General features: G+C 33.6%; 1 protein-coding gene and 1 long non-coding RNA gene across 2 annotated transcripts in view; one reads left to right on the top strand and one right to left on the bottom strand.

The window, feature by feature from the left end:
- On the top strand, positions 1–26,991 carry LOC141449539 (uncharacterized). The gene is made up of 3 exons (XR_012455587.1): positions 1–223; positions 5,505–5,552; positions 26,514–26,991. It is a non-coding gene; the product is annotated as an uncharacterized lncRNA (long non-coding RNA).
- Positions 1–27,945, bottom strand: part of LanB2 (laminin subunit gamma-1) — a 329,357-nt gene that overhangs the window by 106,370 nt on the left and 195,042 nt on the right. The gene's annotated exons all lie outside the window — the stretch shown is intronic.

Here is a 27,945-nt window from a genome sequence, read left to right as displayed (position 1 = left end):
TGAGAATGAGACGGTTAAAACAGAATCTTAATTAATCTATAAGTTATATGTGTACTACAATTTTATAGACACTCTATAACCTCCCGAGGTAAAAGGCGCCACCTACGTTAATATTAGAAAATTAAATCTTAAACTCGTTTGCCTACTCAAAGATTAATCAGCAGTGAAGAGATGTTGACAGCCTGATTTCAGAATGGCAGCAATGCAACAACAGAAAGACCAAGTAAGCATCCTTTATCTTTAATTACTGATTTAAGTGAGGGGAATATATTAAAAACAATGGCATATTAAACATTGATTCTAAATAGTGTAAGATTACTTATTTCAGTTCTCCATTCGTCTGATATTAAATGCAGCGGTATCGCAGATTTTTAATAATGTCTCGCATATCGTAAAGCACTAAAAATTTGCAGAAGCTTCGAATCTTAGAATAAGTAATAGTTTTGAATGTGATTTCAAAACGAAATTTCATCTGCTGACATTATTTTCTTTCTCTATTTGCTTTAAGTTAAAATACATCGAAACCTTTAAATGTTAACCTTTCCCCTAACATTTACTGGTAATCTGGGTCACCAAATTTGCTAATGTATGAGCCACACTTATGTGAGGCTAAAAATTTAGTGTTTATTTTATTTTATTATTATTTTATTTAAGACGCGTCAACATCTGAGGTAACTGACTGGAGCTTTTTTCAGTGTACTGCCGGCCTCCAGACAGGTTTCTCTCGCTTTACAAATAACACTATCTATCACTGGAATAGAAGCGACAAGCTCCTAGGAAGAGAAAATCTAAGAGCCAGAAGCTGTAATCGAACCTGGGAATTCAATATGTTAACCACATAGCTAATCCTGTTTCTCTCACCGGTGATTGTGTTGAAAACAGAACTTTTGAGGCACTGGATAATTCCCTTTGAATAAGAAGCTTTTACTAGCTACCGCGAGCTTTGGAGGGGATTTTTATTTTCCTAGAGAGCCTTCGTAAATGTCGCAGGAAATCACACTCTTGAAGCCGATGACTGCTGAGTATATTAGAAGTGGTTTTTCCAAACTGCCAGCTCACATCCCTATATGAATTTTTACCAGAGAGCTTGGATTGTCTGGCGTCAGAGAGCGGTTTTAATGATCCTTACGATTTCCTTCGAAAGCTTGGGCCGTAACGTGGGACAAAGAGGTGCAAAAAACCTCTTTAGAACACACCCAATCTTTAATTTTGGGTCATTTTGGAAATATATATGCAGGAGGAGAGTTGCATGGAAAGTCAGGGAATGTCCTCCTATATTTTCAGGACTTAACTAGAGATATTGAAACTTAAATTCATCTAAAATTAAACTTTTCTTCAACTCATTTCGAACCTCGAATGTCAAGAAAGATTTTTGCAAGTTTCATTCTGCAATCATGCAATCAAGACTACCAAAAACAAACCTGTGATTATAAATTGATAAAAAAGCAACAACCTGTGACAAGAATAGATGGTTACAAGCAATCCTGAATAACTAAAACTTCAGTTAAGTATAAGTTAGGATGTAATTTTAAAACAGTAAAACAAAATAATAATTTAACGGTTAGTTAGTTTTTTCTTTACAAGTTACCACGCTAAAGAGTATATTAGTGAGGAACTAGTACACAGGATCTAACACTTCGAATACTATTTATTCTCCGGGTCATTAGAAAGAAAGTGGGACTTTCCTTAACGAACGTCAGTCACTTAATCTATTTAAAAATAAAATACAAAATATAGAATTTTTGGGCATTCAAGTCAAAATTTGTTTAAAAGTTCATTAAGTTTCAATTTGGAAACAAATTGATTATCATTTCTAATTCTGGTTAATTTCTCTTTTTAAGTTTGGAACTAAAAAACTTAAATCAGTTTAAACTGAATTATATTTCTGGTTTATCCCTTTCTATCCGTTAATCTGTTGTGAATTTACTTAATAATTTATTTGAAATTTAAAAATTAGATGATTATAATTTTTCATCGGGATCCATTCAGGCTATATACCTATTAGTTTGAAGTTTTACTCTTACTACTATTCTCAAAATTCTAACACATTAATATTGTTCAAACTCAGAATAATTTGGCCTACATTAACTCTCACTAACATTATAGTTTGTAAAAGCCGTAAATACCTTGGAATGTAACCAACCAGAAAGTCTATCTCAGCCAATACGAAGTTAGTTTACAGACTAGCCTAGCAGCCATGTTCAAGAAAGTGAACTCAACAGATAGACCGTCCCTTTCTCGAAAATAACAGTTTAAAGAGGAATCTACCCACTCCTCTCTCAAAAGAACCCTTTATTGAATTTTCCGAAAAAAGTGTTGTAACTATAAGTTGTAGATTTATATGTTTTAGTCAGTGAATGGAGTTCAAAATACGAGTTTCCTCATTAATAAGAATCGTATCCATAGGTAATTAAAAATTGCTTATTAAAATATACCAAAACAAAAAACTTGTTTATACTTACATCACCAACTAAAGGAGTGTTATTCATTATCAAAATGATAGACTTACCTGGAACACAAAAAACGGAGGGTTAAGATCATTAGGTTTGTATAATAGTCTAAAGAAGATAAAAGTTGACAAATGTGTAGCGGACAACGTGCTAAGTAATGAAATTAATGTAATGAAAAACAGTCAAGCGTACTGACTGACCAGAGATTTCAGGTGCTGAAATCACACGATAACTTGTAGAAACCCTCCTCTACTAGAAACTACCCCATCGAGGATGAAGTCAATCTACCCCTTATTGTGTTTTACAAAATATATTTTAATGTCTTTAATAGGTAGCTTTCTATATCATTAGTTTTATGTTACGTTCATGACATGATTTAGGAACACATGGGTTGGATGATATCAGGGTTCCTTCCTTTACAGTGCGCTTATTTTTGGTCATCCTGATCGATTTTACAGTTTCATCCTTCTTCAATGATTGAAATTCAAGTCAGATGGTCAGCTTTAACCGGCAGAAGCCAAATTTCTCTATACGAATCTGATATTTAATATCTGAAGATGAAGAAAGATAGATCTGACAAACCGTAATACTGTTGTTACTTGAACAAACAAGTTTCTGTTAGCAATGGCTCATTTTTCCAACTCTCTCACTAAGTGCTTAGTAGAGAAGTTAGGATTGCGAACTTCTGAAGTCTTCAATACAATCAAGAATTTGCTAAATGAATACTGTAAATACCCATCTTATTTAAATTACAGTTTGTTGTGGTGATTCTAACACCAAGTCTTGATAAAAAAAAACAACCGCAGAAGATGGTTTAAGAAGGAAGTGAATGAAAAGGTTAAAGAAGTAAAAGAGAGACCTAGTTTTACTGAAATTCATACCTCCGAAGCAAACATCTGTCTAAATGCAACACTATCATCATTTTTAAAGTGTTGTACGGTGCAATATGGTATGGATTTACACTAAAGATAAACAAAAATAGTGTTAGCCACTGGAATTGGCCACTGGAGACGATTGGCCACTGAAGATAAAATTAGAAAGTTGGCATTACGATGGGGAACCTAGGGGTCAACAGGAACATCCTTCATTTGAAGAAATGAAGCGGCTCACCGATTGGGCCAATAAACAAATAAATTAATTAAGGCACAAATAGAGACAAAAAAAAATGAATAAGTAACTTAGACAGGGTGAGATTAAGTGTGGACAGAATTTGATAAACCCGTTATTTTAATAACTGGATATTCAAGTCGGATTAATATAATAGGGGCGTAATTTAATTACGACTTATAAAATTTATTACAATGACATATTGAAAAGTAATTGCACTCATTAAGTCATAATCTTTTATAAACATTATTACCATTTATTAATCAATTATTCATAACTGAGATAAAATCTAGAATGATATAAATGGAACTGTTGCAGAAAATATTACTTTCTCTGTAGCATTCTGACAATTACCTTTTTTTTTCTTAATTTAAAAATTTAATTCAGAGTGTGAGCTGTGGGAAGCTCCTAGGAAGAGAAAAGATTTTTTTAGATAAGGGCTGGCCGCTGGATTTGAACCCAAAATCCAGTACACGCTAACCCTTTGTTAGCTAATTTCAAGGTAGAAATTTACTAACCAAACCATCACACTAATTAGAGAATCTCTCAGCAATTTTAAGAAATGAAAAAACAGGAACTCAAAATTAAACTTGTTTGTTTTTACTAAGTTTCTTATCTGGTAGATGACCACATTTACACCAGTCGTTTTCATTTATACACTGAGCATGTGGTAGTGAAAGAAGGTTTTAATTTTGAAAACTCTTTAACTAAAAATGGACAGATATATTTTGCTAAGATATTAAAGGGCACTGAGCATCGACCTTTTATAGGGAAGGTTTGCTGCATTTAAAGGGATGTATTGTACTTTTTTCTTTTTAGTTAAAAATGAATATCCCTATATCAAAAGGAAGCAAACTTTTTAAATTATAATAATGATTTTTTATTTACTTTTTTTATATTTTTTTGCCAATCTTTTGATATAGGGACTAGTTATCATCAGGGCTGTGGAACGTTCGTTTTACAGAAACAAGGTTACCTACATTGTAAACTGTTTACTAAAACGATTTACTTTTTGCTTGCTAACAATTAGAATAGTTTTTATAAACAATTTTTTATAATCTTTTTTCCTTTTTGGATGAATGAATCATCAGTCACCAAAAAAAGATGAAACATACTCAACAATGTTAAAAATCATTTTGGTTTTTAACTGATGTTTTAAAAACAAAACCTTCTGCGACAGATAATAGTTAAAAATAAAGGAATAATAATAATATTTTATTGCTTTTAGAGTGTACACTCATAGCAAGGAGTTGACCCATGCAATTACAATATAAAACAGATACAATAGAATATAATTACAATATACAATACAATAATTTCATGTTTAAAGAATAAGCAAAGAAAAGAAATGATCAGATATAAGATAAACACAAACAGAACAGAAATGTCGTACTAATGGAAATATAATAATAATAAAAAAAAAATTCTTAATTCATAAAGGATAAAGGACATAGAAAATTGCATCGTCCCTTTATGTTTACGTCTTTAGGAAAAGTGTAAATCCTTGTTTTCTGATTAGTCAAGTAAATAACTATTGGAGATGGAAACACGAAATGTTCAAATTGAAATCCTTACGAACATTCGGCTTCAATAAATAAGAGTTAGATGAACTTATTTATTAATACCAAAATAGTAAATTTAATATCTTAACTTCTTAAAATAAACAGTGTTTTTAGAATTTTAAGTTTATTAAGGTAGGATCGTACATAAACTAACTTATTTATTTGAAATAAAAAGATATCTTTTAAATGAAAACATTTAGGTACAAAGTGCAAAATACATAAACAAAGCGGAAAGATGTAGAAACCCGTTTAGTTAAAAAGAAGATAATAGTTCGTAAACACAGATATCACTGGCAGCCTCTTTTACACCTCATTTGTAAACAATAGGGAAATTATTTACGTAGATAAGATTTTGTAATAAAACCTTTTTCTTTTCTCTTTGTAGCTGTTTCGATTTATGAGCAAGAGTGTGTTTTGTTTAGCCAACAAAAAAGTAAGTATTATATATTTACATTTTGTATTACAAAACTTGCATAACAGACTTGCAAAACTTGCAGAACCGATTGTCCAAGAATTCGTAGGCAAGTTTAGCGATGGCTTATTATTCTTGAAATTATATGACTTCTTATGGTGACCCGATTAAAAATACTTTCTGGATCTGCTACTGAACAGTGAACACAAATCACATACACACACGCCAGCACACCGCAACTCTTATTCTCAATTTGCTACACTCAGAAGAGAGATGCAAATATTCAGGTCACAAAATGTTCGCATTGCTCTTTCAGTTAATGATTAAAGAGAAATAATAAATTCTTCTTGGGTTTCTGCACCGAAAGCTTCCTAATTTAAAGGTTACATAAATTAAGAAAATTATTTTGCTTATCATTAGGGGCAAATACTTGGAACGGTTGGCATTTCTGTTATCAACAATAAAGGAGAGAGGAAACATGTGTCAAATACAAGTTAAATGTTACATTTGTATCTAAAACATTATCATCGACATTCATTACAGTTTTTTTAACCGTTAAAAAAAAAAGTCATTAATTACATTGCATACATCAATTCATCTTGTAAAGCCAAAGCTAAGCAATGAAGAATGTGCCCTCGCACTTGTAAGGAATCTAGAAGCCAGACTTGGGAGGTATGTGGACAGAAAAGGGATTAATCTCAATGTAATGAGGTTTATTTACTATTTTAGAAATCTGACTTGCCAATGCCTTTTTAATTTTTACTAAAAAAGGTAAAGAAGAACTTCACGCAGTATTACGGGAGAAATTACTAGACAAATCGTCTATCAACTACCAATAAGAAAGAAAGCTAGCGATGTGCAATAGAACCAGTTTTCAATTGCGTGTAAATAGGTTGACAAATGTTAAGAATAGTAGGCACTTAACTAAAATATTGTAAGTGTCTTAAACTTTTTTAAAAAATTAATGGTAAATAACTTTACTACGTGAAGTGAGATTATAAATAAATAAAGTAGTGTGAGATATTATATAAATACGTGTATGCATGTGTATTAAGGGGTAACGGTTGACCCAGTCGCTTTAACGTACACTGGTTCTTGGAAACTGGCTCGTCACGAGCTAACCGTGTAGCTCGCTACTTCGTGAAATACAATCGCCTCAAGACAGAAAGTTACAGCCATACAAGACATCAACGTGATGGTACATTTATTGGTTATACAGCAAAACAGGAGAAAACCCATGGATACGGTTGGCAATAGGAGATGTTCAGCCATATATTGTTCAAAAACATATATATGTTTTTCAAAAATTAATGTGAAAATATTAAAAAACGTATAAAACTTAAGGTTCACTTTTACACGAAACAACCAGGAAAAATAATTATAGGGAGATAGAATCAACGGAATCCAAGAAGGCAGATGCTTTTAGTAGTTATGCTTTAAGTAAATATTTGATAAGAGAGCCCTAAGGTATAGGACAGCATTTCCCAACTTTTTTTGACTCGCGCACTACGAGCCTCGTACTTGGTAGTACATCATGCTAAATTGTACCACTTCGTAAAAATTATTGTGTTTCGTGAAATTTGTTATTCCGAGCGTATTATTTTACTATTATTATCTTTATTTGTATAGAGATACAATGTATCTGTTACAAAGGAGTTCAAGTTCATATTCACTTTATAAACTTTGTTAAGTGTAAGATCTTGGTTTTAAAACTCTTTTTTAAATAATTAAAAATTGCGTACATATTTTTCCCTTCAAAATTATTAATTAATTTACAAAGCTCTTCTTTAGGATTATTACATTTGTGCCCAAATCTTCTAAATTAATTTCTTTTAAATATTCAACTATCTGTAAGTACCAATAAAATTTAATGTTGCTTGGATAGAGCTTACTCATTACAATCTGTCTATTTAAGCAGATTTTTATACATATATTTATCATTTAAGTTCTGTCATATGACAATTCTATTAAATTTTCTTTATCTTGATGTAGCTTTTCCTAAATTTTCTTTATAGAAAGGGTTTGCAATCCAATTATCATTTGTGTTTTCGGATTTTGGAAAATACTCCATGAAAGACAAGTTTAATCCTGTAAAAAATGTGCTATTATATTTTCACGTATATCTTGAGACAGACCAACCTTATTACTGTAGTTATTAACAACTTTAATGTATAATAATATTTATTAAAAATAATTTTTATGTATTATAGGAAAAAACGTTTCTATATTTTTATGATTTAATTTTTTATGTCCGCCATTATTGATTATTTTTCGCGTACCACCAGTGGTACGTGTATCACAGGTTGGGAAACGCTGGCCTAGGACATAAACCAGGAGAGAGCCTCTTACCTACACGATAGAAAACCATATTCTCACATTTATTCTTTTCACTGGTTGCGCTTAAACCTAACATTCTCTTTACGTTACCATCTCAAATCCGTCAAAGACAGGTTTATAAACTTGCCTATCCTTGCTTCAATCTTCAATCTGCACTGTAGAAAGCGTGGACATTCCTTTGACTTAGTGTGTATTCTTCAGTTTCACACTTACCTCCATAATTAAACGAATAGAGAGCCACTGGTGCTTGTCCAGTAATCAGCGCTACTGTAAGCCTCAGAGCTTTTCTGCGGCCATGTAATGATCATAAGGAAATAAATAAATCTCTTCAAATGGGCTCAGGAAGTATGTCCATTTCTTGTGATTCTCACTACCTGATTCTGGTAGTCCCAGTAGCTGTCAGAAATTGACCCACGGATTCTGGCCTTCGAAGGCTTAAAAATAACTCATCGTTCCCCAATCATCTGATATTTTTTTTTTATTACTCTGGATTCATTGTTGTCCGAAAAAGTTTCAGATATACCAAATTATGGAGTGCTCAATAATTTTTTTCAGCTATAACGTAGAAAATAACATACACATACAACAGCCATCGAAGTCTTAAAGAGTAACATACATTAGCTAGTTCATAGCTAAATCGCCTATAACTGATTCCCTAGAAGTTCAGGTCTCTCAATCATTCGAGAACATTTCAAGTTAATTAAGATATGATTCTTTTTACAACCGAAAGCCTTGCACAATATAATGCCTGACCACAATGTGCCCCCTTAACTTTTCTTCCTGAACACAGCAACAATATACTCGGCAGGAATTGTATTCGAAAGATTTGTAAGCGTTGTTGTTTGAGGCTTAAACGGAATACATGCTATAAAGCGGATACTGCGGGTTGCCTTCTACTTTCTCCAATCGTCTTAAAAAAATCTTGGTCTAAGTGGAAGCAGGATTAGGGTAACTTTTATTCCCGTCTTCCACGCAAACTAATCAATCATATTCTTGTTTAATTCTCGAAGAAAGTTTTCCATATAGATGGTGACCTAGATTCAGCCCAAATCTGGATGACGACCATCAATCAATATCTAGTCTTATTACCTCATAGCTTGGTTTTGAAGGAGCTGTGCACATCATCTTGTCTCTACTTATCCCGTCTAAGTTACTATTCATCTATCGTCCAGAGAATTACAAAGATCTGGTATTGATAGGGGCAAAGGCACTTTTCAAATTGCGGTATTCAACCTCTTTAAAATCATTTTAATGGGTTGCAAGTTGTTAAAGGTAAATTAGATTGAGCAACACGCAAATTTTATTATTCTTGGAAAAACGAATGATGTGGTTTTCGTATTCAAATTGTACTCTCGTGGTAACGAAAAATCTACTTCAGTACAGGCTATGCTTTTGCAGGCGGTGCTAGATCAGCTTGGGCGAAAGCCACCTCCCACCTAAAGACAAAATTTTAATGAGTGTTCGTTTATTTTTAAGATATTCGAAACAGCACATAAGCCCATTCTAGGAGAATCGTCCTGAGTGTCGTGCTGTAAAGTTCCTGGCTGAGTTTGTTTTGACTGTACAATACTAAAGAAAAGTAACCTCATGGAAAATGAACAGCAATGTCTCTCGTTGACATACAACTGTCCGTCAAGACTTCCAGCTAAAGCAGACTTTGAGAGCCGAACGACAATAACCGTTAGAGTAAAGTTGGGTAACCTTTGTGACCTATAGAGTCACTATGATCTTCTGTCAGTTCTACCAAATAATTTATAGTCTTACCAAAAAAAGACACAAAAATATTATTTTAAGGAAAGATTATGAAATATTCATGTATGCTAAATAAAAATAAATAACTTTTTAGAGCTTAGTCACATTTGTACTTTATTGAAATTCGGATTAGGAAAACCTTATTGCTACCATCCCTTGAAATTTAAACTTTCTTAAAAACTAACAATCACAGTAAAAGAAAGAAGAAGTCAATCATTTAAATAGGAATTCTCAAAAAGTGTAGATAGCAGAAATATTAGAGTATTATGTTGCAAACCTGTCCTAGCTCATGCTAGCTCCTTTTGATTCCAACCAGTTGACTTACAGCATGTTTAACGGTTAGTTTCTAGTTTTGCTCAGGATAGTAAAGACTGCCTTAGGTATTAGCTGCGTATTACATGCTCTGTATACACATAACACAAACATCTATAAATTTCTCTAAGGATTTATGGGACTCTGAGGATTAAATATTTGCATTTCCATTGAAAATGTACTTTTAAAATCTAACATTACTAAATGTTTGCGTCGTTGAAAAAAGAAAGGATATATATTCAATATAAACGTCTGCTAATTCGAAAATAACGTGTCACTAGCATTTACAGCTTAGATGCGGCTAGCTTTCGAATACCTTGCGGTTTACTTGCCAATAATTTAGGTGAATTGAGAATGTATTGATCATGGCGGATCCTGATTACAAATGGCTTGGATTTTCTACGATTTTAAGAGGAACCGAAATAAAAAGGCACGACAAATCAGCGTTGCCTACGTAGCTTTAATAATGAAGCTTCATCTCGAGCGATTGTCTTGAGGTAGTTTGCAGAATTTGTAACAGTAGACGTTACGAAAACTTCCTTGCAGCTCAAAAAGAAATGGAGATAGATTCAAAAGGAACAGTATGTTATGAGTACGAAATCTCGTAAACATTCAACAAACTACCTAAAGACAATCGCTCGAGATGAACTACGTATATTCGGCGTTTTAAAGTGCAGATTAGTCCACTTAATAGTCCTGATTGTATAACAACCTCTTCAGTATTGAGCTAATAATTTTAGAGACATGTAGCATGTTCAAGAGAATGTTTAAGATGCCCACTTCCAATTCATTTTGAGCGTGATTCGTTAGGTTTCAATAGTTGAGAATTGTCATTATAGCAGATGGAAATCCCAGTCGCACGTCCTGTTACTTCCGACTTATTGATTCTATCATCTCTTTTGATCCTCTTAAATCTGCCTCCATTTCTTTTTGTGCAGCAAGGAAGTTTCCGCATACTTCTACTGTGTTGTCTTCAGTGATGCTCATCAGAGAGCGTACGAAAGACAATCGCTCGAGAAGAAGCTTCATTATTAAAGCTACGTAGGCAACGCTGATTTGTCGTGCCTCTTCATTCCGATTTCTCTTAAAATCGTAGAAAAAAAGCAACGCCTCCTTTAACTGATTTTAATGGTGAATTTATCTATCCAGAATTAGAGATTGGGAATTACGCACACAAATAGAAGCTCTCAATCCTTGTGCAATGCCGTTTTTACCTTTTAGATAGAGATTCAGACCTCAGTACGAGCATGATTTCATTTTGCACAGAATTCAAAGCTCTTTTTTCCCTTGCAAAAGCTCTTGCGTCCCTAGTTAACTAGGCAATGCATACGTGAAGCGGTGCAAGATTTTGAAATGCAAAGAATGCTCTGTAATCTCAAGCCCCAGAAATTGCAGAAAAAGTTGCTTACAGGGACTATTACGACGTTGTAAACTATTGGTTGTTTTGCCCTGCGTTCAACGAGTATACACGTCATTGTCTGATTTTAATTCCGTCTTCTACACAAATTCCATTAACGGACGAAAACTGATCCCTAGTTAGTTTTCCAATCGGAGAAAGTTTTTCATAAAGATAGTGATCTAGATCCAGTCCAATTCTAGATGACGATCATACCAAAAATAATCTGATGGAGCTAAAGTTCAATTTAAAGTAGTCTCATCCAAATGTCTGACATAAAAGTGGCATTAAGTTCTTTGATTAATCGATACTGGTTTTTAAAATCTGTTTCATACTATCGCTGTTTTAGTGCTAAGCTGCTAAACTCATACAGAAGTAACGATTATTTGTATAAAACATAATGAAGTAACTTATACTTTGAGTTTAAATTTCACCAAGAGAGAAATTTTCTATTCCTAGAGCTTCTTACAGCTCATTGTCCGGTGATGGACAATGTTGTCTTTGAAGGAAGAACACCATGCGGAGGTAAGCAGCGCACTGAAAAAAGGATCCCGGGCGCCAATGATCTTAGATTTTGATGCGCCTTAATTACAGAGAAAAAGAAGAGATATCTAAATCAGTATAAATGAGTATTTATTTACATATTTACTTACCACTACTGTAAAATATTTTTTAAAGTAAACTGCTTTTCAAATTGTAATCTAAGAATGTGTTCACACTTTCCTAGCACAACTATGAAGCACTTAAAGTTCAGAAAAATATCAGATTTCTCAGTTCAGGAAGCGCTGTTCAAACTGTAGTATAGCGGTCTGCGTAGACTTTTACATACTTGCACAAATACCCAGCCAATTAGTACGTAAAAGAATGTCTCTTATGACTTTCATGATTGCTTTTTTTTCTTTCTTTTTGAGAGGGGCTAGAATCCGTCTTGTTGGAATTCTACCAGACACCAACCATCATAAAGAAATGTCGACCTTTAAAGTAGAAAGTTTTTTATTCGGAATAAAAGTACATTTAAGAATGCTATCTTTCATTCTTTTTTTGTGCTATAATAAAGCTTCATACAACTAGAAAATGGCAAAATTGTTAGAAATTTTATTTCATAGTTTAAAGGAAACATTCTCTCGAGATTTTTAGAACCAGTTCCAAACCAGTTGTGAAGATCTATGAGATTCCCACGTCATTTCTCTCTATTCTGCCACAAGTGCAAAACCCGTTCGTTTAAAAAGAAAAAATTGCGTCCGAGAAAATGCATATTTCTGAAAGATTCAATTCTGAACATCTTGCTGTCACAGCCAGTGGGGAGTAAATGAAAATAGATTGCAGAAAAAGGAAGTGCAATGTCGCAGGTAACGGACTGAGCTTGTGCAAACCGGTTATACACCTGCTTTTTAAGTTAAATTACTGCTTTCATTAATTTTAAAGTTCAATTCTAAAAAGAAAATAATAAGTTGTTAATTTGACATTATTCTTTAACAGCTATTTACATTTTTATGAAGATACTAAAACTGGATTTGGCGAGCTAATTGCTCAATATTAGCTTCTACCTACTTCGAGTTTGACGTTAATTTGCATTTTAAATATATATTATTTTTATCTTTTGAAAGTTTAATCCATACCCTTTCAGCATCACTAGTGAAGAGCTTTAGACAAGGCTTGGTAATTAGTTGCACTTAAAAAATACACATTAACTTCTCTTCTCAGGTAAGGAATTGCAATTTTGCAATTTTGCGTTCTTATCGAAAATATCCCCCTTAAGTTCCTGAGTTCGAAGACGCCTTTTTTAGAAAATGGCCGCCCTCCTCATTTCTCACCTTATTGTATTTGTATTTGGACAACAATGAAAATCATACAGAAAGCTGAAACTATAGATTCCGACTGGATCCCACCAGAGGACCTGTTGAAGTCGAAAAAAGAAAACCCAAAATAATGATTTAAAAGAATCGATACAGTAAAGGTCGTACTCTAGAAAGCACAAGTTGATAGTTTTTCTTGAAATGCTTACTGTCGCTTCCTTTCGTGGGATCAGAACTAAATTAAAATTTCGAAACTCTATGCATTTGTTTTTGGATTAAGCTGATTACATACATACATGAGCCATTAACATCGACAGAAACAGGAATAAAATTAAAAGTGAGAGAACATTTATTTGAAGATATAAAAAGCAAAAGGTGCAAACATGTCCTATTTCAATTAAATATCCTAATAGAGATAATAACTATGAAGTCAATCCTTACAAAGTACTGGTCTGAAGTCGTCACATCTGAATCGAAGTTTATCTCTCTCCTCTTTTGGCCTCAACGTATAATTATTTGTTTTGGATGATAGAAAATAGCAATTCATTTTTTTGTATCCACTGTAGACATATCTAGTTTGTCTAATGATTTTAATGGCATCAAGCTATAATGAGGGAGATTTAAGATTGACTAATAGTTAACACAGACAGTTCTCTGAGGCGCTTCATGCAAAGCTGGCGCCCTTATAATTTAGCAGTTGCTACTGTTTTTAGATTGTAGACTATAATTTTACTACCACGATAATATACCTACTTAAAAATTTGAAGCGAAAACAAAACAAATGAAAAAGTGCGGACATATTTATTTTTACATTAATGAGGAAAGTGATTCTTTTCTTATGTCTGTGAAAAATTGCGAAACAAGCTGAAGACATCTGTAACCATCTCCGATTATTTGTTAGGACAGTTTTCCGATATAGGTTATTTTGGGACCAAATGGAAAGCGAATGAAATGAATTTTATTTAGTTTAAGATAGTTGACAAAAAATCTAAACTCACGGTTAACACTTCTAAAAGTAAAGACTTGTACATTACAATCAAAATAAAAGTTCGTGAATCAAGTTAGATAAAAATTTTCATTTTCTCAAAGAAAAATGTTTAATGAATTTATTGTTTCATGGATTTTACAACTTGAAGCCACAAGTTGAACAACTTTGTAGACAGAGTTATACAGCCGACTACTATTCTTTTCAGAAGAAATCGGATATGTGTTTTATTGCAAAGCACTAAAAATCTTCCACGATGTTAAAACAATTCCTGCTGATATTTGTTGCTCTCGCTTAGGTCCACGTCGTACACAGATCCAAATTTGTAGTGTACGAAGCCACAAGGTAATTTTTAAGAAGCTTGGTTATTCTTTAAAGACAGTAGGCCATTTTACTCTTACGTCACGTTAAGTATGGTGTCCCTTAAATCTCCGAGCTTCTTTTGGGACAAAATGTTTTTTTTTGACTCAACAACACACATACATACCACGTAATTTCCCTCACTAAGTCAGCAAATGAAGTATGCCACGGAATCATAAGAGAAGGCAAATTTTCCAAGCTTATACCTCTAATGATGGCTGAAAGTTCGAAACCGGTAAGCATACTTCGATCAGAGAGCTGAGACGGATAAAATCAACGATTATGCATCTATTTGTCTTCAATTTGTTTACATAATATGAAACCAGCAAAGACAGCGGTGAATCGTAAATAGAACTTCATAAACCAACTATTTCAAATTAACTCAAATCTGAAATTCCGTCCACTTACGGTAAATCATCTCGAACAATATACGCTCATGTATCATTTAAAGTCCTAAATGGACGGAATTTTAGATTTAGGTTTATTTGACCTTCTGTTGAATTAAACAATATATTGCATGCAAATATGTTTCACCATTTCTGTATTTAGAAAAGAATAGAAAATAAATTTATTATTCTGGGACAATTGTCCCCTAAGAATAAAAACAGGTACAATTAGAGGCCTTAACTGTTTGGCCTGTGATTATACAGAAAATATACGTAAGTATTTACAAAAAGTGAAAATAAAAATTACAATAGAAATTAAGGAAACGAATTAAAACAACTAAAATTTCGGAGGAAGCTGGATAGAAAGGAGATAACTGAATAGACAGGATTTAAAGATAGAAAGGGTAGGAGCATGGCGGACAGATGATGGCAAGGAGTTCCAGAGAGAGGTAGCACGTATCAGGAAGGACTTGTTAAAAGATGAGGTACGGTTTGATGGAATATAGAGATCAGATGAGCGAGATCTAGTATTATGGGAATGGATAGAGGATTTAAACTTAAGGAGTTGAAAAATATAGGATGGCCTTTGAGGCTGGATGGCTTGAAAAAGGAAAAAAAACAAAAAATACTGGCGGCGATAGACTGGAAAAAGCCACTTCAACTTATTGTAGCGGTGCGAAATGCTATGCATATATTTAATGTATATGTACGTATATAATGCAATGCGTCTGTAAATAAACTCCTGTTCTTCAACGTTACAATATTGAGGAGGGCAAAACTATATACAAACACCACTTTTTTTTGAATTTGAACTCATACATTTAATGTACAAATGCAATATAGGAACTTTGATTCGAACCTAACTCTTCCCTTCCTAAGAGAAGCCAACATTCAGCCAACGAATCAGGTTATTTACTATTGTAGCCACTTTTTAACTGTTTAAGAACCGTATGACAACATAGAATTGTTCGTAAATAAACTGCTCCACAAAAAAAGTGGCGCACTTTGAAAAAAACGTTTATTTTTTGTTTTATCACATTTTGGGGAAAGATTATTAGTTTTAATTATTTTCATAAACTGTCTGGGAACAATTAATCGAATCAAGGCCCAAAGTTTCTTGTAAATAGAGACGCAATTCCTCGTTTAATCCCCTTCGGTCTTTTTGTGTAAACAACAACGTGAACTTTACCTCAACAGTAAATAAATTTATTGACCTCTGCAGTTGCGTTTCGACTTTTTTCAAGCTGAAAGCATTGCAAACTCTGAATTACAGCAGAGCAAGTGGCCAGTATTATTGCATTGGTTGAGGATAGACGGAGTCAGCGGTACGCAGCTCGAACGTTAGGGTTGCCTGAGACCACCGTCCGTAGAGCCATCCATTGTTACCAGGAGACAGGCCTCTGCACTCGCAGACAAGGTTCGGGTCGACCAAGAGCCACAGAAGCTCTTGATGACCGATTTATCAGAATTCACACTCTAAGAAATCGTACATCAACTGCTTCTGAAACAGCTCAAACACTGCTTACTGTTCGTGGAGTTTCACTCAGTGCCGAAACCGTATGAAGAAGGTTTGCTGAAATGAATTTACGCTCTAGGAAGCAAGCCACGGGACCATTGCTCACCGTAGACCATCGGAGAGCCCGTCTAGAGTTCGCTAGGGAACACCGCAACAGGTCTGAGAACGATTGGAGAAACGTTCTCACTTCAGACGAGTCCCGTTTTGCTCTCTATGCACCTGATGGGTTTACCCAGTTTACCGAAGGCCTGGGGAGCGCTATGCTCCGTGCAATATTTCTGGTAGACTACTATTCGGAGGTGGTTCAGTGCTGGTGATGGCTGGGATTTCTATGGAGGCTAAGACTGAGCTCCACGTGTTCAACAGGGCAATCTTGAATGCAGATTTGTATGTGAGAGAAATTTTGCAGCAATATGTGATACCCTATGCACCATTTATTGAGGAGAATTTTATTTTTATGCGAGATAATGCCCGACCACACACTGCCGCCTGTGTTGTTCAATATCTACAGGACACTAGCATTCGTGTTTTGAGGTGGCCAGCACGCAGCCCGGATTTAAATCCAATTGAACATCTTTGGGATAAGCTGGGTAGGCGATTAAGATGGAGAAATAATCCTACCAGGAGCTTAGAAGAGTTGCGAGGTGCTCTGGTGGAGATATGGGAGGAATTAACACAAGATTTCGTGAGAAATTTAATAAGGAGTATGCCGAGGAGATCGGATGCAGTAATGCGAGCAATACACGTTACTAAAATTCTTTTTCTCTTTTTTAATCGGAAGAAATACATTTTTTTTTCAAACTCATTTTTTGCCGAGAAGTACTTTTTTTGTTAAATTAAAGGTTTTCATTTCTTTTAGATCATTTTTTATTTTATTTTAGCCCACCCGTAACTTTATAATCTTATATTTGCTAACTAAAATAAAATGTAGAACAAAAAAGTTACAGAGAAAAAAAAATAACGCATTTTTAAAGTGCGCTACTTTTTTTGTGGAGCAGTGTAGTTACTTTTTTATTAGTTACAATAAAAGTTTAAAGTTGTGATGACTTTTAAAGATGTATGTTAGATTATTGCAGAAGAAATATATTTAAAAGCAAATATGTAATAATTCTTAAAATAATAATTTGAACCAGTAATCGAACATACTAAAAAAATATTTAAGGGACACTAACTCCATTTCTAGAAGTACAAACAGATATTGAACGACAGAATATAAATATTACTCGAGCAGATGTCAGCTGATTTGTACCCGTTGTAATCCATTAAAGTGTTTTTTTGTTTTCATTACGAGTTTGAGAGATGTGCGCGCTTGTGTTGCCAGAGTAATTATCTACTTCTTCAAGCTTCTTCGGCGCTCTTCTATTGTTTAGTTGTGTGGGAATGTGGACAGTGTAGGAGAAACCCTGCGACAGAGACCGACTGGACGAGAGAGAGCTGCCTCTACAAGATGCCCTAACGTAGACACCACAATGCTCGCATTCCAACCATACCACAATCCATATACCTAGGCTTCTTCTTTGAACGTGGCAAATGCTCTTGTCGTCTTATTGCACTTTGTTTGTCTTCAGCCATCTTTAAATAGAATATGCTTCTTGTTTTGTTTGTTATCTTAGTTGCACAATTCAAGGTTTGCTTTCTTATGCAATTAGTAACTATAACAATATACCTGTAGACGCAAAGTAAAGATACCTGTGTAGATTTAAAGGTTCCACCTTTTTGTAGTTTTAGAAGATTTAAATTAAATACATCACTATTGTCTTTTGACCTCAATTACCTGCAACCATACTAAAAATCCGGACTCTAGGACAAAATTATAATGTTTAAATCATTTTCAATTTTCTGAATTCTTATTTCGAAATGTAAACTTTGCTTTTAGTAGTGCTTCCACTATAAAACCATTCAGCAATGCAAATCCATTCGCCTATTTTTTTTTTAAGTTTGAACAGAAAATATGAACTGAAAAATGAAGCGAATAAAAGTGAATGAACTGACTCACAAACTTCAGTCTAAAAAACTGAATGATTATAACATATAGACAAAGTCACGATGTTTAGTTTTTAGAAGTTAAAAAAAGATTCCATTAGAAGCTATAAAGTTCATGGCTGTCTCCTAACAATGAATATTCACATAAAATGTAGATTATTCTGGCTCCATGTTGATGAGAAATTAATGTACGTTGTAGGAAAGGTGAAAGAGAAAAAACTGTTACAAAAAAAGGTTTCCTAACAAAATTTAAAGTTTTGTTTGACTTAATGGTGTGAAAGACAAGGTTATAAAATTCACCTTCTGCCTTCTTATTACTTGCAACCCTTTACCACCGTTTCCTACCGGACCGTTTAAATCCTTTTCTTACCAGATCCTTTTTCTGTCGATATTGAAAAGGAAGAAATGCTTAATCTTAGTGAACAAGAAGTTGATAATTTAATTGAAATTTCATGCGACACCGATCTTAAAAAAGTGTTTGAAACTGTACCACTAATTAATTTTTGGTTGCGCTGTCAAAAGGAATATCCAAGCTTAAGCGAAAAAGCGATACAATTTTTAATGCCTTTTGTCACCACTTGTACGTGTAAAACTGCGTTCTCAGCCTTGGTGTACTTAAAAAATAAGTATCGAAACAGATTGGATGTCGAACCTAATTTGAGAATAAAATTAACATCATTAAGTCCTAATTTGAAATTACTATGTGATGAAAAACAACATCATCCTTCGCACTAAGGTAAATATGTAAAACAAAATTTACTTTATTTACTTTAAGTTTTAAATGAAGATAATGGATTGTCTTTAATTACTTATGTTTTTGTTACATAATTATTTTGCAATTTTTGTGTATGAAATAAACAAACAAATAACTTGAATTTTGATTTTTATTAAAACATAAAATTTGTTTTGTAAATAAATGTTTTTTTTATAAGGTGGGTCGCGAAAAAATTTAAAATCTCGTACCGGGTCGCGGTCAAAAAAGTTTGGGAAACGCTGACAAAGCGCTTTGTTTACCTTTTTTTTGAACTATATTTACCTTATTCATGAATTATTAATAATGTTATTTTCTATTTTTATTTAACTGTATTAGATATTCTAGTTATATTTAGTATTAAGTATCACAGAAATGTGTTGTAATGTAAGGTAGTTACGTCAGATGGATACGTATACACCTGGAGATTAAGATAAGTCGTGTAATGTTATAGTATTACAGGACTTTTTTTTAAAAAAAACGTTTTCCACTAAGCTAAGTTCCATCTATCTAGGACGAAGTGTTTAGATAAAATCTAAGCCGTGTCTCAACCATTCCAGTCTCTATCAGAAAATATCCTCTCATACATTATTGTGTAAGTTTAAAAAGACATATCTTCTCTACGTAGATTTCTGTCTGTAAAAATCAAGGATTTTATCTCTGCTATTAACTAATATCATTAATTGGTTTTTAATTGCTCATTTTATTGTTGAGTAAAGCCGTAAGCTGAGGGCTGTTCAATATAAAATTTAGATCTATTGGTGTTGAACGCTGGCAGCTGTTGTATATGCACGTTAATTTCATTTTCTGGCATCTTACGCCTAGAGCTAGACGTTCTTGAGAAAGCACTAAATAAGGCAGTATAACAGGAAAACCGTTCTAGATCATAAGATGGACTTTAAGCAGTAACTATTCCGAATCTCCTTTTATCATTTTAAAATCTATAACGTTGAAACTTTTAATTAAGTACTAAAAAATTCATCAAGCCATTCAGCACAGGGAATCCTTCCAGTATTTATACATCTGTGCAGCATCGTAGTTTCTGTTTGTGGTACGCTTAAATTCAGGATTAGATAGATTGGATGGGAATACGAGGTGTGGCTATTAAATAACATGCTGCTACAAAAGAACTATGCATGCGCCAAATCCTAACGACCGACAGCTATGCAGCGTAAAGTCTTCTCTTTCGATTGCAGCGTCTCACGTGTTTGAAGAGAAATCTGTCTGACCGGAATCGTCGTTTGTTTAAGAGGTGTTAGTTTCGTTTTGCCGAAAACATGATTAGTACACATGTAGTAGAGTAATGAATTGTGGTGAAATTTCACATGAAACTGAGTAAAATCGCTACTGAAACTTATCTTTTATTAAAAGAAGTTTATGGCGATGAATGTTTATTACGTGCGCGAGTTTTTGAGCGGTTCAAGCGTTTCCAAGATGGCCGAGAAGACGTCGGAGATGATGACCGCCCAAATCTCCCTTCCACGCCCAAAACGGATGAAAATATCGATTACAATTAATCAACAATACTACCATGATGTGCTTGCTCAACTCCGTGAAAGAGTAAGGAAAAACCGACCCGATTTGTGGAAGAACAAGTCATGGGTTCTCCATCAAGACAACGCGCCGGTTCACACCAGTTTCTAGCCAAGTACAACATCCCAGTTTCAGGCCAACCGCCTTATTCGCCTGACCTGGCCCCATGTGACTTTTATCTGTTTCCCAAAGTCAAATCTGCATTAAAAGGAACACGATTTCAGTCTGTTGAAGATGTGAAAGAAAAAGCGGCACGCGTCATGCAGGAGGAAAAAGACTTCCAGCACTGTTTCGAACAATGGTAAATTAGCATGGAGCGTTTGTAGGGATAGGGGAGGGGTGTATGTTGAAGGTGATAATAACTAAATATGTATAAATTTAAAATAAAATGTTTTATAGCAATAGTCTCGTTATTTAATAGCCACACCTCGCAGCTGGTTATTCCCTACAAACAGGAACACAGTTTTTATTTGTCTATTGAGAATAGCATAAGTTTCGATTCCCAATTTTTCTTATACAAATGTTTAAATAAAGAATAAAAAGCATTTGACAGGGAAGAGATTAGATAAGTGGTAAAGGTTCTGGATTCCCTCGAGGATATCCCAGGTTCAACTCCAGCTGATTGCCCTCAGATTTACTCTTCTTAGGATCTTCATACAGCTCACTGACCGAGTTGTTTGTATCTAGAGAAAACTCTGCCGGTAGACGGCAGTACCCTAGAAAAAGCTCCGGCGCCAACGATGCGCTTTAAAACAGTATTGGAGTAGGATGGGAACGATTCGCTTTTTTTTTTTTATTTTTCACGTTTAGGGACCTCGAACTTGATGTATGTATATTCGATAAAATTCAGAATCTATATTTGAAAAAAATGATAGTATTTCCACCGAATGAAAGAAAATAGAGTAAGGTAATGCCTAATTTTTCAGGCTTACCACCAATGTAGTTGTCATGGATAGAGGTGACTGTCAAACATACTTTACAAATAAATTCTTTTATTAACCATTAAATGAAATCCAAGACCTAGACCGGGATTCAAACCCAGTACAACAACGCAGCTTAGCTTTGTGGGCCTCGCCTCTAACCGCTCGGCTCTAACCGTAGCAAATTAGACTGAAACAAAATATATTCATTGGTTTTTGCGAGAAATCTAGTTCAGCTGACAAGTACATGTCTCAAGGAGATAAAGAGATTGTTGGACCTCTAATAGCAAGCAGACAGAGAACAGGTTCTCCATTAAAATATACTTAATTAAAATGAAATATTAGCAATAAAGCAGCCAAGAGAAGTTTCTTATTAAGTTATTACCTAGGGCTAAGCAAAAGAGGATTTAAAGTGAAAATAAAGGTATAGTTGAAGTCCAATTCACTAAATATTATGTAAAAAGTTAATGATATCAAGGATAATACGAATCAGTTTTTGCTTAGCAGGGAATGAAAAAAGAAATGTTAATAGCGATTTTAAAGCTCTTCACAAAGGAGGTGTTAGAAAGGCGGACACCTTTGTCGGCACTTTATAGACAACTCGGCAAATCCGTACTTCTAGGAATTATAACATTCGTTAAACTATTCGCTTGGAATTGTTAGAAAGAGCGGTTTTAGTTTTAAAGAAAAAAATATAAAAAAGATGGGAAGCACAAAGAAGTCTAGATAATTATAATAAAAACGACTCCTTTCCTATCAAAGTGTATATGTACCAATCTAATTAAATTCTAAAGTGAATGAACTGTTACCCTGTAGTAATGCTACCTATCAATGATTTTTATCGCGAACTAGTTTTAATTATAGCTTCAATTAAAAATGAAAATTTTAGAATTACTTAAACAGAATCTTTCTTTGCTTTACTACCAATTTAATTGCACTTAAATTTAAATTACAATATTTTTCATAACTTTTCAAAATTGTATCTTTTAGTTTAAAAAAAACCTGAAAGTAATTTTGACATGTTCATTACATATGCGTACACTTTGTTTTTTATACATTTATTACAAACTTTTTCGTTTTTTCCTCACGAAATTCCATGAAAAGCAAATATTATATTATTTGTATTTATTTATTTATTTTTTAAGATATAAGGAGCGTCAACATCTGAGGTTATTGGCGCCCGAAGCATTTTTCAGTGCGGTGCCGGCATCCGTACAGTGTTCTTTCGTTACAGATAACACTTTATGTGTCCCTCTAGTTACGGACAACACTGTCTGTGTTCTCTCGTTACAGAAAACACTGCAGTGAGCTGTAAGAAGCTCCTAGGAATAGAATATCTAGGGCCAGCAGCTGGATTCGAACCTGGGATTTCCGCGTGGGAATCCAATACGTTAACCACATCGCTAAGCCCCACAAAATATTATAGCTTTTTTTTTTTTAATGGATGTTGACGTGCAACAAAAACCTCCAGGATCGGAATATAAAAAGTTATGCAAAAATAACATGTACGATGTTCTATCGTATGTTCTAAAGTTGTGTTTAATAAATATTTTATTATTTTCGGGTGAAGGTGAAGTGTTCATGAAGTAAGGATGAAACGGGCGGGTCTCAGATCGAATCCTACGTGTAGCTACTTCTTGTTTATAGTAATGTATGTGCTTCCGCCCCCGTCCACAACCCTAATTTGGTAGTTGGACGTTCAGACCCTGCCTGAAAAAATAGGCGATTACTTTACTTTACCAAATTTCTTTTAACTTTTATAAGATTTTTTTGATTGACGAAAACTAATGCATTATCAACTTTTTTTAAATATAGTTTTATGCACAATATACTTTTTTGTTTTTGAAAAAATAACAATTCGCCAACTATTCGTGATAAGGGTTAAAAATAAAAGCATTTTTGTGTCTATCAAAGGTTGTTATTTTGAGGAGGGCTCTGAAAAGGAAACAGCCTACAAAAAGTTTAACAAAAATAATAAGAGAGATTAGATTCAAATTCCAAAAACTGATTTTTGATTGTATTAGACCTGCCATTACTGATCCTTCAACGCAGAGCTGTAACTTTTTTTTTTCCATTAAAAGCCAGCACGTGCGATCATAACCAATCTGGAACGACTGTAATATAACACACCCATCAACAAGGAACTCAGCGTAAAGAATCTATTGAACAAATAATTAAACAAGTCTAACAACCTGAAACTATGTCGTAAGAAATCTATTAAACAAATAATTATATACGTATTTTATTGATTGTCAAAATTCGACTTCTAGGTATTGAAAGGAGATTTCAAGTTTAATATAATATGTATTTGATTCATGATAATAATAAAGGTGTCCAAACTGATTCAACTACACAGATGTGGTGTTGCTGGGGATGAAGAAAATGTTGATAACAGCAACGTAAAAATATGATAAAGGCAGCTAAATATTTAACAGACATAATGGATAATTTTAATTTAATTAGGAAATGGCCAAATACTAGAATAAAGGAAGTAAAACTGAAGAGTTGACTAACTTAACTAAAGAGAGATTATTAAACATAGTAAATAGGGAAATAACTGCAATTTAAGACTAAGAGTACAAGGTAACTGTTCTATTTGTGCAGACCGAACAAGGCAGACCATAATGCTTGATGAGTCGCACTACTCGTGCTAGACTGGGATGTCTCTTTGGGTAAGGACATCTTTTAAAGGCTTCAGAGAGGGAAATATAATGGTACTAGTTATTTTCGATCCTTTTCCTTGGCCATAACCACTTTTCCAATATACAAATTCTACTAATATTTATTTGTTCTTCTAACAGTACACTACGATAAACTTACGGAGATGAAAACATGAAATTCGAACCTATGTTCCTTATGTAGGCTTTCACTAAAAATAGATTTTTCTACTTTACCCATCAAAAATAGTGAAAGGGGCTAATAACGTTTTGAATGGAAATAATAATCAATCCGGTACTATATCCTACTAAATCTACTAAACAAGTAATTAAACACATATTTCACCGTTTATCGGAATTCGAACCTTAAGGGTTAATCGGAACGTCAAAGATTATTTAAAAAATATATAAACATATATCTAATGTACTAACATCTAAATAGCGAACTTTGACGAGAATGAATGAATTTTTTCATAGAGATATTGTCTATCTAATTTAATGCACCCAATTAAATAAAATATACAATCAAAATTTTCATAACAAATAAAAGATGAAATCATATTTTCTTTTTAACTTCGTTATTCTATAATTACATATTAAAATGTTATGACAGTTAAATTTATTCACCAATCTAAGGAGAAAACCGTTCTAAATCTCTCTAAATCATTTTGCTTATGACATATCTAATTTGAAGTTTCAAAAACAAAATGTTATTTTTATACTTTCTAGATGTAACGTAACTAATAATTTATTTTGTATAGTCAAAATCTAAAATCCATCTGATTGAAATAGAAATGCCAATAATCAAAATACAGAATACAGCAACCCGTTAAGCAAGCTCAAGGCAAAGTAACTGTACCAAATACATTAATGTAGATAAATTTAACGTAAACTTAATGAGATAAACTATATAGAAATACGAATGCCATAATTTCTTTATTCACTGACAATAAAATAAAATAAATCACCCTTTCGCTACAATTCCATTGCGTCATTAGATAATAAAATCGAATCCTGAGAGAAGATTTCTTTCTAAATCAACAGAGGATAGATTAGAAGGGCATGGTAGATACTTTGCCCAAGCACTACAACTAAAAAGACAGCTATCTGCCAAGCCCTTGTGTGTCTGGTAGGCTAAATTTTGGCAAGAAGCAGAATCTTTCCCTATAATCATTTTTTGCGACACGATCTCTGATCTCAGAGTGCTGAAGAATACTCGCAAACAACCTAGCGAGTGCACAAACCAATCTTACTTCACAGTGACCCCTGGTCAGATGGTATGGTACGGCAATGTGGCGGAAGCTTTTTATAAGTTGAAGTCAAATTTGTCTACACACATCTTGGATAAAAATCCGGCACTTCTCAAGCTTAAAAAGATGATGAAATGGCGGAAGGAATCATTGTTATGCCCAACTACGTGTTCCACAGTTTAATCTGTCACTGTTATATACGTAGATACAGAAGATTGTAGGCACAACTTGGAATTAAGTTTGAAAGAATAAGAAGAATTAGCTAGAAGGCACAACATGAGCGAAATTCAGTAAAGTTGTATTTTAATTTAGTAAAGTTTGGTTGAAAATTAAAAACAAAATTACAATCCAGAACCATTTGCCAATTTGATTTTCTGCCGCCATTTGTCTGAGTGAGACTCCTTTCCTCTATCTACTTGAATTATCTTAAATAAATAACAAGATTGTTTAACACGTGACGTAATAATTTGAATATGAAAATAAAAAACTAGCCCTATTGGCTTTATACGTCACTTTTTCTAATTAAGTGTTTTCAAAGTAGGTATTATTATATAGCACACAGCCTCATAACATTTTGCAAGGCGATGATAGAAGCAAATATTTATATCACCTTTACAACACTTAACTGCAATTATAAAGTTGATAATATAGCGGTACCGTACCAAAAGAATATTTCAAAATTTAAGTAGGAAATTTTTGTCTTAAGATCAATGCTTTCTAAAATTGAATTTATATTCTTTAGTGAACTAGTTTTGAAGGCCATTTATTTCAAATTATTGAGTTACAAGAACATTATTACAAGTTTGCTTGACATAAAGTAGAAATGCAATTAATCGGTAAATATGATATACTCGTAAAAACATAAAAGGTTTCAACCGATTGGATAGTTGTTAGATAAGTCTTAGAATAAAAAAATTAATAAAGATATTAAACTGGAAACCTGAATTTTAATGATGGCTGATATAAGTATTCATGATGGCTCGTATACATTCATATATATTTTAATGAAATATATTTTTTTAATTTAATTTCTATTTTTTTATTTAAGGCGCATCAACACCTGAAGTAATTGGCAACCAGAGTTTTCTTCAGTGCACTGCCGGCCTCCGAAGAAGCTCAAAGAAGAGAAAAATCTAAGGGTCAGTAGTTTAGGATGCGAATCCGGGATCTCCGCATGGGAATACAGTACTCTAACCACTCTTATCTCTCTTCAAAGCGCTAACGAACTAGCCACAAATCTTTCTTTATTAACAAAAAATTCAAAACTAAGAACCAACTGTAAATTATTATTATTATTATTTTTAATTAAGGCGCGTAGACATCTAAGGTTATTGGCGCCCGGAGCTTTTTTCAGTGCCTCCGGACAGTGTTCTCTCGTTACAGACAACACTGTCCATCACCGGACAGTGAGCTGTAAGAAGCTCCTAGGAAGAGAAAATCTAAGGGTCAGCAGCTGGATTCGAACCCGGGACCTCCGCGTGGGAGTCCAGTACGCTAACCGCATAGCTAATCCCTTCCCTTATTATTATTATTACTCATGCATTATTTTTCATTTCTCTGGTTGTTTTGCCACAAATATAATTTTTATTTATTTTTTCTTTAACTGGGAGTAGAGCTGAAATGGCAACGCCTCCAAATAGCTTCAGCAATTAGGCAACATAATATCTCCGTCTTCACAATATTTTATTTATTTATTTTATTTTATTGATTGATTGATTTATTTATTTTTTGTTTTTATCTCCATCTTTTTAATGATCGTCCTTCACTATCCCTTTAAGTTGTCCTCTTTGTGTTTATTGACCATTACCGGTGCTCTTGTAGGATTAAGGTGCTCCCTCCATCTATCTCTAATTTCCTCTATAAATTCGTTAATATTGTATATATCCAATTCCTCCCGTATGTCAACATTCCGTATCCTCTCTCTTTTTGTGCAACCCTTAACTCTTCTGAGGAATCGCATCTCTGCACTTTGTTTGTTATTTTTATCTCTAGCTCTGGTAACCCAAGATTCGCTTCCGTAAGTGAGCAGAGGCTCTGGCATAGTTTTATAAAATTTTAGGTTTGTTCCCGGTCTCATTTTATTTTTAAGTGATCTGTATATTACACCACAGATAGCTTGAAATATACTTATTTTATTTTCTTAAGATGATATGAAACCATACTGTAAGTATAATATTATAATAAGTATTTCACGTAATTACAACAAAACTAGTGGCCTCTGATATATTATAAAAAAAAATTGCTCTATAAAAAACCATTGCAGAAGTAAGTCACTCACTAACCAACACTACTGAGATAATACTGCATTTCTCCAACTGATAAATACTTTTTAGGCATTAGAAAAAAATTAAGTAAATAAAATAACCTATTATATCGCCCATTATTTCGGAAAGGACGGAGAGAAATGAAAAATGGAGCGGTAAAATCTCTTTTATCTGGTTTGTTTCCTGTTAATTTATTTACAAGCGATCCTACACTAA

Source organism: Rhodnius prolixus, unplaced genomic scaffold, assembly GCF_049639745.1.
Source record: "Rhodnius prolixus isolate KJV_2025 unplaced genomic scaffold, Rpr scaffold_2, whole genome shotgun sequence".
Classification (NCBI taxonomy): Eukaryota; Metazoa; Arthropoda; class Insecta; order Hemiptera; family Reduviidae; genus Rhodnius; species Rhodnius prolixus.
The sequence above is the reverse complement of the archived record's forward strand: the minus strand, read 5'-3'. Positions and strand labels throughout refer to the sequence as shown.